The sequence below is a fragment of the Castanea sativa genome, chromosome 3, assembly GCF_040712315.1.
Source record: "Castanea sativa cultivar Marrone di Chiusa Pesio chromosome 3, ASM4071231v1".
NCBI classification, from domain to species: Eukaryota; Viridiplantae; Streptophyta; class Magnoliopsida; order Fagales; family Fagaceae; genus Castanea; species Castanea sativa.
The window spans coordinates 7014876-7031012 of NC_134015.1; the positions used below are offsets into that span (position 1 = coordinate 7014876).

General features: G+C 36.5%; 1 pseudogene; it reads left to right on the top strand.

The window, feature by feature from the left end:
* The first annotated feature begins 373 nt into the window (after positions 1–373).
* On the top strand, positions 374–7129 carry LOC142628414 (uncharacterized; annotated as a pseudogene).
* Positions 7130–16137: the final 9008 nt, after the last annotated feature.

Below are 16137 nucleotides of genomic sequence, written 5' to 3' on the forward strand. Positions count from 1 at the left end.
ATTCAGTATAAGTTGTGGTCAAACTAAAACCACATTAAAGGATTTGAGAGTTTCACAAAAATGAGGTGAGCTAATCTTAAGATCAAACATTTCAATATTTATTGATTCAATGGAAGAGTGCTGAAGTAATGAAATATATTTCATACTAATAATTGACAATGTTGTAAAATATATATCTTCTAGATATTTTCATCTTCTTTGGCTTATGAGAATAGTAACTAATTTAATATTGGTATGCTGATTTTGGGAGTTCTTTGTTGGGGCTTACTATACATTCTTGCGATTGAAACCTCCACTTCAACATGTTGCCATGGGTTTTAGATGGTGAATGAAGTTCGGTAAAATTCAGTTTAAGGCAAGCTAGTTAGAGGTAATGGGAAAGTCAGCTTCATATGTTTGTTATTCATTTGGGCGATTCATGTTTTCAACAAAAATCAGCTCCAATCAATTGAGTTTTTGCTATGAAATTAGAGATATTTCAATCCAAGTAATTTTTTTTTTTTGGCATCAAAAGATATATAGAAGCACTGCATGTTTGTGTTACTTAAACGATTGCACTGCTATTTTAAACACAGGTCTGTATGTTTGTACTTAACTCTAGGACAAAGGCAACACAACAGACAAGTGAATTCCTCCGCCTTGGTATGTTAAGATGTCACAGGGAGTTGAAGCTCGAAAAATCCATCTCCAACTTTCAGTATGATTCATGGCAAAAAGCTTGGCATCTTTATTGTGAGTTTGGGACCAAGGGAATCATACTTGAGCTACGTCACCGCGATGGCCACTGTTTCAAAGGAAGTAGCTTGCAAGAGACTGTTACATTCCATTGGAATGACTTACTAAGAGTATCTTCTCTAACTCTGGAAAGAGGAGTTGCTCAACAATTGAGAATTCATGCTTCAATAACTCCACCGGTTCAAGCGCCATACTTGTTGAAATGTGTGCCTGATCGGGTCACTGATGATTCAGGGGCCATGATATCAGACGTTATTCTCAGAATGAATAGGTATCGGCCTCAAGAAGGGCGTTGGTTGTCTAGGACTGTTCTTGATCATGCAGGGAGAGAGTGGTTTGTCATTAGAACAAGGTAAACTTTCAAACCTTCTATCTTTGTTCGTTGGAAGACAATTTTGGTACTTCTGAGAGAATATTATGAATTTATGATGGCATTGTGTCTGTTACTTGTTGACACAATTTGAACGCTACTTTTAGAGTGGGAGAGGGTTTTGGAGAAGAGGAGGTGAAGCTCCCTCAGCTGCGAAATGGGAGGATAGGATAATAGAGATACGAGGAGGTTCATGGTCTTATGTTGCTGATTCCATTGGAAGAGCCCCTAGTATGTAGTATAAAAATTTTCGGTTGACTAGTTTTGAACAAGGTGCATCACATGTACCTGGCTGAGATTTGATGCAAGAGCAGAATCTGACTTTCTGAATTTAAAGATTAAAAATGCAGTCTGTTTGGCAATCAGCTTTAATCTTTAACCTCACTTTTTGTTAGGTGCAACTATACTCTAATCAACTTTCAGCAAATAAGCTTTATGTCATTATATAGCCAGTAAGAAATAGAAAAGATAAAAGACTTGTTAGAGATATATTAGCCCATTAGCATAAGCCCAAGCCTAATTCTACTTTGTGTGCAAGCCAAGTTTTCTACTTGTACTAGAAGTCTATTAGTTTAGGGTTTAGTCTACTATATATACACATGTTATGGTTCATTGTAATACAGGATTTGTACTACTCTCTAATATATTATTGATGTAGTCTTTTAGGGTTTCCTCCGTGGATATAGGCCGTTAGGCTGAACCACGTAACTCTCGTGTGTTATTATGTTCTATACTTTATGTTCTATACTAGTATATTCAACATGGTGTATCAATGCTAATATTTAACAAGACTAATAAAAGAAGATTCAAAACTTATATTTCTTTTCTTTCCTTGTCTTTCTCAGCACCCAACTGGACTAGCTAAGTCACTAACTACTACAAATGAAAGAGTTAGAAAAACCATCATGCATGTGATTCATAACATTTGTGCAAGGGCACCATTTTATGCTTTTTCTTATTAGGCTAAATAAATGAGAAACAGATTTTCTAATTACTTTTTCCAAAGGTGTGTGACAACCTTCTGACATTGGTTTCTTAAGAAAATCATATATGTATATGCTGGCTCTTCTGTGCATCTTTAAGATCAAATGTTAAACATCTTTTTTCCTTTCGTTGTTGCCATCTAGTGCAGAGAAAGTGGGTGGAACGGCAACACCAAAAGAACCACCAGAACAATGGAAAGCTGCATGGGATTTTTCAACAGGAGATGAACTGATGATAGGGTGGGAATCATCTACATCTACATCTGGCTTGAGTTTCTGTCTGAAAAATCAAATGTCTCCAGAATTATTGGTAGGGGGGCAATTTATGTTTTTCTTACAATCTTGGCTATCTTAATATTTTGGTTGATAATTTAGCTTCGAAACCATTCGTTAGTCACAGGTGAAGCTATTGAAAGGGCGAAAAATGCAGTACCAAGAAAAGAACGTTAAGTCAGAAAGCAAGGATAAAGAAAGCCTACTCAAGGATGAAGATGAAGAGGGATTTGTTACACTGGTTAGATTCACAGAGGAGAACCCAACTGGAAGAGAAACAGCTCTTTTAAATTGGAAGCTACTGGTAGTTGAACTGTTGCCTGAAAAGGATGCAGTGTTGGCGCTTCTTCTATGCATTTCAATACTGAGAAGTGTATCAGAGATGAAGAAGGATGATTTGGGATGCTTGTTAATTAGGAGAAGATTGAAGAAAGCGAAGTTTGCAGCTAGAGATTGGGGTTCTGTAATACTTCATCCTTATTCATGTTCCTCATCTACCACTTCACCTTATATTCAACCTTGGTATTGGAACTCCAGGGCAGCGATTGCATTGGATAGAGCAGATCACATCGCAAGGCAACCAGCTTCGAATAACTCACCAGTAGAAGGTGGTGACAAGTTGTACAAGCAAGGGATTATAACATGAGAAGATGAGCATTGGTTTTTTGCATCAATAATTTATATAGTAATGGGTGAAAGATATGGAGAATTTTGCATTGATAGTGTTTATTACCTGTGTAGGATTAGTTAGGAAGCATGTACTCCTGCCATCTGAATTAAAGATATTTGATCCTGCATGTGCATTTTGCATAAAGAGGCCCTTTTTAACATATAACTTGCATACGACTTGTTGGTTTTATTGTCCCTAATCTAGAAGTTTTTGGCTTAATTGAGTGGAAAATATGCTATTAGGATAACTGATATTACAGCCACAAGATTGTTTTGTGACATGGGACTCCCACAAGCAATTTGATTAAAGCTTAATTAAATAGATTAAGATGCAATAGGGTATGATAACAGGTTTGCATCCAAGATGGAAGCCATCTGGCCACACCAAGTGAACGAGTGCGCAGAGCTTTGCTTTTGAAGTCTTTTTTTTTTTTTTTCATATATATATATATATATATATATATATATATATATATATATATATATATATATATATTATATGATTCCATATTAGGGGAAGAGAGGACTTGAACACTCACCACATTGGTAATTCATGAGTACACTTTGCCATGGGAAATGTCTTGCATGTGTCGGCTTCAGTTGTTACTCTAGTCATATATCTCAAATTTTGCATTTTTATTTTAAATTTATGAGTTATTTTCTTACCAATCATTGTTAAAATTTTGTAAAGAAATTCTTATAAAAATTTAGAATATTTAATTACTAATATAAACAAAAGAGAGGGGGGAGTGTTAATCTTTTCAAAGGAGATGAATGTTTTTTGTTTCAAGTTTGTGGTAGAATGTCATTCTTCCAAACCTCAAAGGAGAGAAGTGTAATTACTCCATCCTTGCTTTAATGATAAAAATTGTTACACATCCTTTTACATGAGGTGGTATTACATTTAATCGATACAAGTACCTATATCTTCTCACATGGGATGGATTCATGTATCAGACACAGTTTGGTATGTATGAGACTCAATCTCATGTAAGAAGGTGAATGCATATATTGAATACATGATAAATTTTCTCCTTTTACATAAAATGTTACACATATCTTTTGAACTTAGAGATATGATTTCAGTTTAAAAAATGGATAAACAATTCAGTTCAAAAAATAAGTGTGTAATAGTACGTATGACATGATGTGTGTAACAATCACCGAGCTTAATAAGGTTTCTTTGAAGGGAAAGAACAAAATTTGATTAAATAAAAGTTCCTAATTTTTAACCCTTTATTATGACGAACTTCATCCTCCACCACCTTGTCTACCGTGGACTTTCTACAATTTTTAAATTCCTTGAACTTTCATTTGTCATATTTTTATTTGTTTTTATATTTTAATTTAATTTTTGTTTGCGCATTCCCTTTATATACTCCACGTGTACTGAGTTGTGGCCTTTTTTCAATTTATTTATTTATTGCATTTTATTACTTACCAAAAGGAGTTTGGTGAAGCGCTACAAAAATTAATACCTTACAATGTTGAACCAAAATGCACCCATTAATGTTGCCCTAATATCTAATCAAACCCACAACCACAACCTTTTATGATTTCTAAGCAATTTTCATTTAAATGAATTTGAGCTTGGATTACATACCTTCAATGAGTTCAATCAGTGACAGCATTTCCAGTGCACATGAAAGAAAGTAATTGTGTGAACAAAAGATTACACAAACTATAAAAATTAATTATTAACTAATTAAGTACTTAAAGAATGGAGTTGGCCCCATGGGGTGGGGGGTGGGGGGGTTACAAATTTTAAATGGGCTTTGATGCAGAAAGCGAACAAAGACGACTCTTCAGGACTATTTCTCCCGAGAGTATTTCTTCTACCTCATCCATACAAGTAACCAAACTCTTCTTGATTATCGAACATCTTCCAATTTTCACACCTACAAAATCAAATCAAAAAGCTTTATAGATATATAGTTTATAATAAGTAAAACATTCGTTAAAAAGTGAAAAGGGTGCAACCCAAGTATACGTGAAGTACACAAGAGATGCACCAACAAGTATTGTGTAAAATAACAAAGATCTAGCAAATCAAATAAATTAGAAAAGGAAAACTGTCCAGAACCTGAAAGCCACTCGTATAATGATTTGAAAAATATGAACTTCACTCATGAAATTGAGCTTTCAAGACCTTCAAAACACTTTGCGTTCTTTTCCTTCCAAATGCACCATATGAGGCAATGAGAAATTGCACACCAGAAGCATATGATTGGGATGTTTGCCATAGTGACCTTGCCAAGAAGCCAATAAATCAATACCACCACTAGTCATTACCCACTGAATTCTGACCAGACTGAAAACCAACTGCCAAATTCACTATCATAATATATATTTAGCGAAATTCAAGTACAGTTCTTTATGTGTAATTCATTAGGTTCTCCAAATAAGTTCCGACACGTGATTGTATTGACCAATGAAAACGTATTATCTTTTTTAAGAACAAAAAAATTTACTGCAAATATGTATTCGAATAAGGTAAACTTTCAGCCTTCTATCTTCGTTCTTTGAAGGACAATTTTAATACTTTTGAGAGGATATTATGATGGCATTGTGTCTGGTACTTAAAAAACAAAATTTGAATACAACTTGCAGGGTGGGAGATCGAAGGGTTTGGGAGAAGAGGAGGCGAAACTCCCTCAGCTGTGAAATAGGAGGATAGGATCATAGAGATGCGAGAAGGTTCGTGGTCTTATGTTGTTGGTTCCAATGGTAGAGCGCCTGGTATGTTGTATATAAATATTCAGTGAAGTAGTTTTGAACAAGGTACAACATATTTACCTGGGTGAGATTTGATGCGAGTGCATAATCTGACGTTTTGAAATTGAAGAGAAAAACCAGCAATGAATTTATACCATCTATATAGCCATTAGCCACTAAGCAAAAGAAAAGATAAAAACTAGAAGTATGTTATATCATATGCTTATGTTGTTTATAATTGTAAGATTATAAAATCATGATGAAATGATTTTCCGAGGTGTTTGTCTCATGTTCAAACTAAGATTCAAAGCTTAATTTGTTTTCTTTCCTTGTCTTTCTCAGCACCCAACTAGACTAAGTCACTTGCTACTACTGATGAAGGAGTTAGAAAAACCACTATGCATATGATTCATAACATTTGTGCAGGGACACCATAAAAATCTGTACTTTTTCTTATAAGAAAAAATACATGAGAAATAGATGTTTTTAGTTACTTTTACCAAAGGTGTGTGACAAACATCTGACATTGGTTTCTTAAGAAATTATATATGTTTATGCTGGCTTCCCTGTGCATCTCTTAGATCAAATTTTAAACATTATTTTTTTCTGTCATTGTTGCCATCTAGTTCAGAGAAAGTGGTTTGGAATGGCAACACCAAAAGAACCATCAGAACACTGGAAAGTTGCTTGGAATTTTTCAACAGGAGATGAACTGAAACTAATGATAGCGTGGGATTCATCTACATCTATATCTGGCCTCAGTTTTTTTCTGGGAAATCGAATGTCTCCAGAACCATCAGTAGGGTGGCCATTTATTTTTTTTCTTACAATCTTAATTGGTTATCTTAAATGTTTTGGTCAGTAATTTAGGTTGGAAACAATTCATTAGTCACAAATTCACAGGTGAAGCTATTGAATGGGCGAAAAATGCAGTATCAAGTAAAGAACATCAAGCCAGAAAAAGGAAGGTGAAGATGAGGAGGGGTTTGTAACACTGGTTAGATTGGAAGAGCAACAGCTCTTTTAAATTGGAAGCTGTTGGTAGTTGAATTGTTGCCTGAAGAGGATGCAGTATTGGTCCTTCTTCTATGCATTTCGACACTCAGAAGTGTATCAGAGATGAAGAAGGAAGATTTGGGATGCTTGTTAATTAGGAGAAGATTAAAAGAAGCAAACTTTGGAGCTAGAGATTGGGGTTCTGTAATACTTAATCCTAATTCATGTTCCTCATCTATCACTTCACCTTATATTCAACCTTGGTATTGGAATAATGCCAAGGCAGTGATGGCATCAGATAGAGCAGATAACATAACAAAGGCAACCGGCTTCAAATTACTCACCCGTAGAAGGTGGTGACAAGTTGTACAAGCGAGTGATTATATAAGTTTATAAACATGAGAAGATGAGCATTTTTTTTTTTTTGCTACAATAATTTATAAACTATAGGTTAAAGATACAGAGAATTTTTCATTGATAGTGTGTATTACTTGCTTCGAAAGCATGTGCTCCTTCCATCTGAATTAAAGATACTTGATCTTGCATGTGCACTTTGGATAAAGAGACCCTTTTGAAAATATGACTTGCATAAAAGTTATTGTTTTTGACTTAATTGAGTGGAAAAATATGCTATTAGGATAACCGATATATCAGCAATAAGATTGTTTTGTGACGTGGGATTCCCACAAGCAATTTGATTTAGGCTTTAATTAAATAGATTAAGATGCAATAGGATAAGATAACAGATTTGCATCCATGGTGGAAGCCATTTGGGCACACCAAGTGAATGAGTGCGTAGAGATTAGCTTTTGAAGTCTTATTTGCTTAAAATTCATCAAAGAACAGGTTTGATGTAGAACAGACAGCACAAACCTTTTTGGAGCAATAAGGGCGTTGGAAGTCACAGCATAAGATTAAGGGAAGCCAATAGAGGCCATCGGGGCGATACTGTCAGAATTGCATGAAATTTGGCAAGTTGAAGGGAAACAGTATTCTGATCCAAACTTGAGACTATTGTCTCAAATATCGCCTAAATTTAGGCAAATTTCTTCGTTAAGGCCTCAAAAACAATGTTTTTACTATTTATAGTAATATTTATTTTTTAATAACTTTTAATTTAAAAGTTAGAATAAGGTCTTGTCTATTTTAGGACATCTCTTAGAGACAATCTTTTCAATTAAATTTTGCTATTTTTGACAAAAATAGCTATTTTTGAAAAAAAATAACTATTTTGTCACCTAAATACATGATTAGTGCGGATTAGGGTTTCTGGGCATTTTCATAACCACCCTAAGATTTTTTTTACTATTTAAACATATTTTAGCCTTCAGAGCAAGTGAGTTTTCAGATTTATAAAAATACAAACTTTGTTTATTTCTCTTTGATAAATTCTAAAACCCTATTACCTTTTGAATTCAAGAGATTCTAACGTGTTTAGTTTTTTTTTTTTTTTTCAATTCAAAAATCAATGTGTTTATTTTCGTGTCTCTTCTCTTAATCCTGCTCAAGTGACTCCAATTCATATCTAACCTCAAGTAAGGATGAAAGTTCAAATCACATAATAAAACTTTGTCAATGGAGCACTCGTCCAGTTGATCCCAATCAAATCTTATGGGAATAAACCTTTGTCAGTGTAACGTACACTCATCTCAGTGATCTTATTGGTAATTCACATCAAGCACACTAGGCTGAATACTCAAATTATTTTTCTATTTTTTTTTTGAAGCTGGCTGAATACTCAAATTCATGACAATGCACTTGGACTTGGGAAATGTCTTGCATGTGTCAGCTTCAGCTTTTACGTTAGTCATACATCTCAAGTATTACGAAAAAATCGACAAGAAAAAGGACTTCAAAGTTTTTACCAAATTGGCAGAGAAATTTTGCCTTGACTAGCTACATGATCGAGAGATGTTGGTCCACTCAATATAGTGACTTGGAATAATAGTTATTTAAATTTTTATATTTCAATTTAAGAGAGACTTTTTAATATTTAATAATCAATTAAATAATAGTTATTTAAAATTTTCTATTATAGAGTTTTTTTGTTAAAAAAATTCTTTCTAAAATTACTAATTAAGTTTTTATATTTAGATTTTATTATCTCTTTTACTGATTATAATTATTACTTTGGAACCTTCTTCAAGGTTATAAAAAAAACTACAAAACCTACCTCTACACATATATATTTTTCAAAAAAAAAAATTTTAATTGTCATCTTAATTTTTTTTTTCCCCAAAAGGTGGCCATAAAACTATAAAAGCTTTATGTAAAAATTTTGAGGATGAGAAAGTAGAAATGATATACCATATATGGAAGACTGAGAATGTAGAAATGTATGATCAACCAAATAAAAGAGCTATAATGCCCCAATTTTTATTCTTTTGTAAATATCTCTGGTTTAAAAAAAAAAAAAAAAAAAATTGACCCAATCAAGATGCTCTATCAATAATGTGAAAATGTCAACATTTTCCACTCTAAAACAGGTTAGATACTGAGAACTTGAGTTGGATCGGGATTCGGTAAGTGAGATTGTTGTTGAATTTAAAAGGAACAAACCAGGGAAAAAAATGTTAATGTATAAAAAGTTTCTTATTTTAAGTTGAAGTTGGTTGTCTTGTACTAGTTGTTTGTAAAATTTAAACTAGAAAGAACGTGACTTGGAATTTTCTGATTTTTCTTATTCTTTTATTTTCCCGGCGGCTGCTGCAAAAGTATTGTAATTTAATTAATTAAATAAAATGAAAAATATTTCATGGCATATTGGCATGTGAGCCAAAAAATAAAACCATGAGCCAATTGAAAATCTAGTTTTGAAGAAGTACATGCACATCAGTGCATCATGATCCTTTCTTTTTTTGGGGGGGGTAAGTAAGAAGTACATCATGATCGATGACATATATAAATAATATATATATATATAGATTAAATAAGAGGTCATCAAAATTCCTGGAGAAAGGAACCCTTCTATATGGGCTAAGCTCCTTTTCAGTGGTCCCTTTGTTGAAGGCTTTTTAGGTTATCAAGATGCCAAGCAAGAACATAAGATTGATGTCAACATTGTTTATTGACTATTGCATCACGAGTCAAAAAAGCTTTGTAGATATGTTTTGCAATGGGTTTTATCTCCTTTTCTATCACCTCCTAGAAAGTTCAATAAGAAAGTTTTTTTGCTTACCACAAGTGTAGGAGGTTGATTTAATAAAAAATTTGAAGGTAATACTACTAAAACACAATACTCTTGACAAACAGGAATTTTTTTTTTTTTTGGGTGCAAAAAAGAATTTTATTTAAAAGGAAACAGATTACAGGATAACATGTCCAGCTCTAAATTCTTCTCTATGAGTGCCTCTTTGAAAACTGCCCTTAATATACAGCTCATAAACAAAAATAGAGCAAGATTGATAAACAAAAACTTTGTCTTCTTGTGAACTTTTCTTTGTTAGTCCGTCTGTTGCCATGTTCACCTCACGATAAGCGTGAAGAAGATGGATAGTCTACTCTTACCCGATAAAGTTTCATAATCAATTAAAGGAACAAGATGTGGTGCATATTAACGGTCTTTTGTTAGCCATTGTATATCCAAAGTAGAATTAAGATTCAAGATAACAAATTAAAAGCCCACATGCCAAGCTAACATTAAACCATATCTAACTACTTCTGACTCAGCTACATTATTTGTTGTAATACCCAGATTTGACTAATAGGAAGATTGACTGGCTTTCTTTTTTCATGTATGAGTTATAAAATGCGGCCATGTTGGGTGTAAGTGCACCCGGTCCCATCACTATATGGACTCAAGCTCAAAAAGTCTTATACAATAAAATTTGTAGAGTATGGGCTTGAAAACCTAGATTATGGATATTTGATAAAGAGAAATACAGGTTAGATTGCCGTTATCTACATATTCAATAGATGAAGATGGTAGAAAAACTCTCCTCGAATGTAAGCCAAGGACCACTTGTATTGTCTTTCTTTCTTTTAGAAAATATATTGCAATTACAGTTCAAGTATTTTTTTTTCCACCCCCCCTCTCCTTTTTTCTCTCTTGTTCTCTTATATCCCTCTTACTCTTCCCTTCTTCTTCCACGTGTACCACATATCTAAGTCTTATAGGCCTCGTCTAAGTCTTTGCAGCATTGCGGGTCTCAATCGCGTTCTTCGATCCAAAGCGTTCGTAAGCGAAGACCTGCAAGTGAAGGCAGCCCTTCTGATACTGGGATACGATCCTTTATCAGACGATTTCCAAGAGATTGGCAACGCGATCACCGCAGGCAACCAGAGACGTAAAAGGATAGATATTTCAAGACCGGGCTTCCTTTCTGCCCACGAACTTCTGGACGACCCCTCCATCATCTTGTACTCTCACCCCATCGTAGCAGTTCCTTTCTCGGCACATTCCCAGACGACAACCATCCGAGAAGAACCAACATCTTCGCAACAAACGCTCGAAGAGGAAATTGATCAGTTTCTCCTTGAAGAAGCTGAAAGACCTTAAGAGGATCACCTCGTCATCCTCTCGGACGAAGAACACGTGCCTGCGGAAATTTCTGGCATAAAGGGTTTGGTAATAGCACAACCTAACTCTAGTTTCGAGGAAGACGACATGTCTACCCTTAGAAAGCTGATGTCCAGGAGGGGCACATAGGCTCCCAAAAAGGGCGAGGTTGGATCGCAACCCCCTCCCATTCTGCCACCACCCCCTCCTCCCACCGATCCTAAGATTCATGCCCCGGAACCTAAGAAGAAGAGGAAGAACGAAGCCGAGGAGGCAGAGATGGAGAGGCAGAAAAAACCTAAGCAACAACAACAACAACAAAAAGTAGGCAGGGGTAAGTCGCGTGCCTCTTCAGTGGAGAGTGGAGAAACCGTGACCTGGCCAAGGTACGCCGTACACAGGCCAATTGGTCTCCTGCACTAAAGCTAGATGGGGCCCCAATTTCCTGCCAGTCCAGTATCAGGGCTTTCCAGCAAGGACATGCTCATCATCTGGCTGACACTCTAGAGCAGCCTCTTTTCCTACCGAAGGACATGGAAGCCCTAGATAAGATGGCTCAGCCACATCTCTTTCTCTCCCTCAAAAGGGACTTAACTTTGGTGAGTGTCCTCCAATTACCTCCATCTTACCGCTTTCATTAAGACTTAGCGAAAAATCGTTCATACGTACTTTGAATTTGCTTCAACAATAATGCATTTGTTCAATATTTCAATGTAGGCTATACAAGAAGTCTTTGCTGCAAAGAAGTGGGTGGAAGATTCTCGGAAAAAGGCTACAGCTGAACTCCAAATCAAAGTCGAGACCGAGAAGTCCTTAGGCCAAGCCCTAGCGAAGAACGAGGATCTGACCAAGAACTTGGCAGATGAAAAGAGGGAGAGAAACGGTGCCGAGGCTAGCCTTAAAACGATCAGAACTTAGGTGGAGGGGGCAGCGCAAACTTCTGTGCCAAAAGGACGAGGACTTGTCTAAAGCTCAACAAGAAAACTCTGAGTTAAATAAGGAGCTTGCTCGAGCAAAGGAAGAGGCTCGTACCCTCAAGGAAACCATGGAGGCTGCCAGGAAGGCTGCTTACGATGAAGGGGTTGAGGCGACAGAAGATCGACTGACAGAGGAGTTGGCAGAGCTATGTAGGGAGTATTGCCAACAAGTATGGGCAGAAGCCCTGAACATGGCAGGAATTCCCACAATGTTTGAATTGAGGAAACCTGAGAACATTTGGATTCCTCGGGATATCCAAGTGTTCGAAGAGCTTCCTCCTGTCACATCTACCCCCGAGACAGTGCCTTCAACACAGCCATCCATCATTCAAGAACTCATTCCAACTCCTAAAGAACCTGCCGGTTCCGACAAAGAGAAGGAACAAGGCGACAAAGCCGAGAAGCGTCCGAGCAAGGATGCCGAGCCAAACGTTCCTCTACCAGTGGCAAAGGACAAAGGGAAACAAGTTCAAACCTCATTCGAAGTGGAGCTTAAACAAACAGAGGAGGAGGACAAAACCAAAAAAGCTGCCAGTAAGTCCAAGCAGGACCCCCCACCAAGACTTAAGGCATAGGCCAGTTAGGACCCCTTTTCCTTATGTAACAATTTTTCTTTTTGTATTAGAGCTTTTACCTTAACCTTTTTATTTCATAGTTTTATTTCCAATGTATCCTTTGACAGAATTGATAAGAAATTTAAAAAGTTGCTCCTTAACTGATTTCCAATCTCCATTAGTAAAATACTAATTCGCTTTACCTTAATGCAAATTACACGTGTGGAACAACTAACTCAATATCCCAATGCATAGTGAAACCTTTTCAATGCCTCAATCACCAATAACCCCACATAAAAGTACATTCACTTTATCAATCTTAATCATCAACAAATAAATTATGTATCGAAATTGTAATATATGTAGTACAACAACACACAATCTAAGACTTAACTTGGTATTTAGTTTGGGGCATAAAGTAAACCGTCAAACTTACCATGATTTATCAATACATCAATTTCCATGAAGCATGTAACCACAAGGCATGGTTTCTATTTGATGCTTAGAGTAACCGATTGAAATATTAATTTTTCCAAAGTAGAAGGTCCGAGGACCCGACGTAACTAAGATTCTGTTTAACATTCAATAAGATATCAATTTCTACAAGGTATGTGGTCCGAGGACCATTCATGACCAAGTTTCTGTTCGATATTTATAATAAATAGATAGAAATGTTAATTTCCCCAAAGTAGAAGGTCCGAGGACCCGACGTAACTAAAGTTATGTTTAACATTGAATAATATATCAATTTCTACGAGGTATGTGGTCCGAGGACCATTCATGACCAAGTTTCTGTTTGATATTTATAATAAATAGATCAAAATGTTAATTTTCCCAAAGTAGAAGGTCCGAAGACCCGACGTAACTAAAGTTCTGTTTAACATTCAATAAGATATCAATTTCTACGAGGTATGTGGTCCGAGAACCATTCATGACCAAGTTTCTATTTGATATTTATAATAAATAGATCGAAATGTTAATTTCACCAAAGTAGAAGGTCCGAGGACCCGACGTAACTAAGGTTCTGTTTAACATTGAATAAGATATCAATTTCTACAAGGTATGTGGTCCGAGGACCATTTATGACCAAGTTTCTGTTTGATATTTATAATAAATAGATCGAAATGTTAATTTTCCCAAAGTAGAAGGTTCGAGGACCCGACGTAACTAAGGTTCTATTTAACATTAAATAAGATATCAATTTTTACGAGGTATGTGGTCCGAGGACCATTCATGATCAAGTTTCTGTTTGATATTTATAATAAATAGATCGAAATGTTAATTTTCCCAAAGTAAAAGGTCCGAGAATCCGACGTAACTAAGGTTCTGTTTAACATTGAATAAGATATCAATTTTTACGAGGTATGTGGTCCGAGGACCATTCATGACCAAGTTTCTGTTTGATATTTATAATAAATAGATCGAAATGTTAATTTTCCCAAAGTAGAAGGTCCGAGGACCCGACGTAACTAAGGTTCTACTTAACATTGAATAAGATATCAATTTCTACGAGGTATGTGGTCCGAGGATCATTCATGACCAAGTTTCTGTTTGATATTTATAATAAATAGATCGAAATGCAACATAATAATAATCGAACAAAAATGACAAAAGTGCATTTCATTAATAGTAATACCTTCGTAGGTTATTTACATTCCAAGGACGTTGTACAATTTTTTCATCTAGATCAGCTAAGCAATACGATCCTATACCCGCAACAGAGGTGATTCGGTATGGTCCTTCCCAAGTAGGTGCTAACTTTCCCCAAGCTAGATTCCTAGAAGTACCCATGACTTTCCTCAAGACCAAATCTCTAGGCGTAAGTGGCCTTAGTTTCACATGAGCATCATATCCTCGTTTGAGCTTCTGCTGATAATAAGCCAGTTAAACCATGGCGGCCTCTCGCCACTCCTCAACTAGATCAAGGCTTTTCTCCAGCAAACCCTCGTTATCTTCTGGGTTGAAAGAGCTTGTCCTTAATGTCGAAAACCCAAATTCCAAAGGTATCATTGCCTCAACCCCGTAAGTCATGGAGAAGGGTGTTTCTCCTATGGATCTTCGTAGTGTAGTCCGATATGTCCACAAAACGTGTGGCAACTCTTCTACCCATCTACCCTTTGCGTCATCTAGCCTCTTCTTGAGTCCACTGACTATAACTTTGTTAACGGCCTCAGCCTACCCATTTACCTAAGGATAAGCTGTAGTGGAGTATCTATTTGTGATGCCCAAGTCATTACAATACTTCCTGAAAGCTTTACTACCAAACTGCACGCCATTATCTAAAATAAGTGTGTGAGGTACCCTAAATCTAGTGATAATGTTCTTACAGACAAATTTCTTGGTGTTTACATCCCTAATATTTGATAAAGGCTCAGCTTCAACCCACTTAGTGAAGTAATCAGTTCCCACGAGTAGCCATCTTTTATTTCCCACAGCCCTTGAAAAAGGCCCAACTATATCCAGTCCCCATTGAGCGAATGGCTAGGGACTAGACAAAGGATTAAGGACACCATCAGGCTGATGGATGTTGGGAGCAAATCTCTAGCATTGGTCACATTTTCTTGCGTAGTCCTGAGCCTCTCTCTGCATATTGGGCCACCAATATCCCTAAGTCAGAGCTCTATGGCCAAAAGTGCCTCCGTCGCTTCAAGGTGTACACACAGCAGGTATGGTCCAGAAAAAGAGCATTTATACAACTTCTGAACCTCGGACAATCAGAATCAAGGTGCCTTTCGACGAATCTTATCTGCTTCAGACTTCTCCTCGGGCAACACATCGCTTTTTAGAAAAGAAACTACGGGGTCTATCCAGCTAGGTCTGAGTCTTACCTAATGAATACGGATGACACTAGCGGTTGTTAAAGCAGGCTTCAGCAAGTCTTTGACGAGGATAATCCTAAGCAAACCCTGAGCCAAGGCTATTGCCAGAGTGGCCGATAAGTTTGCATGTGTGTTTCCACTTCGAGAGACATGCGTCAGGATGAAAGAATCAAACTTAGATTGTAAACATTTGACCTTAGCTAGGTATTCTTGCATTCTCGGATCCCTTGCCTCTATGGTTCCCATCACCTGGCCCACAACTAACTGAGAATCCGAGAACATATGAAATGACTTTTCCCCTATTCTCTAGACCATACCCATACCAACTAAGACAGCTTTGTACTCAGCCTCGTTATTAGTGGTCGAGAACACTAATCTCAACAATTTTTCAAAGGTGATTCCTTCAAGGGATACTAAAACAAGTCCGATACCTGACCCTCTTTGATTCGCTGCCCCGTTAACATATACTTTCCAGACCGGAAGCCCTTTGCATGTGACCATGCCAACTGATTTTTCATCCATGTGCAACTCCTTTGCAGTTTCTTCTA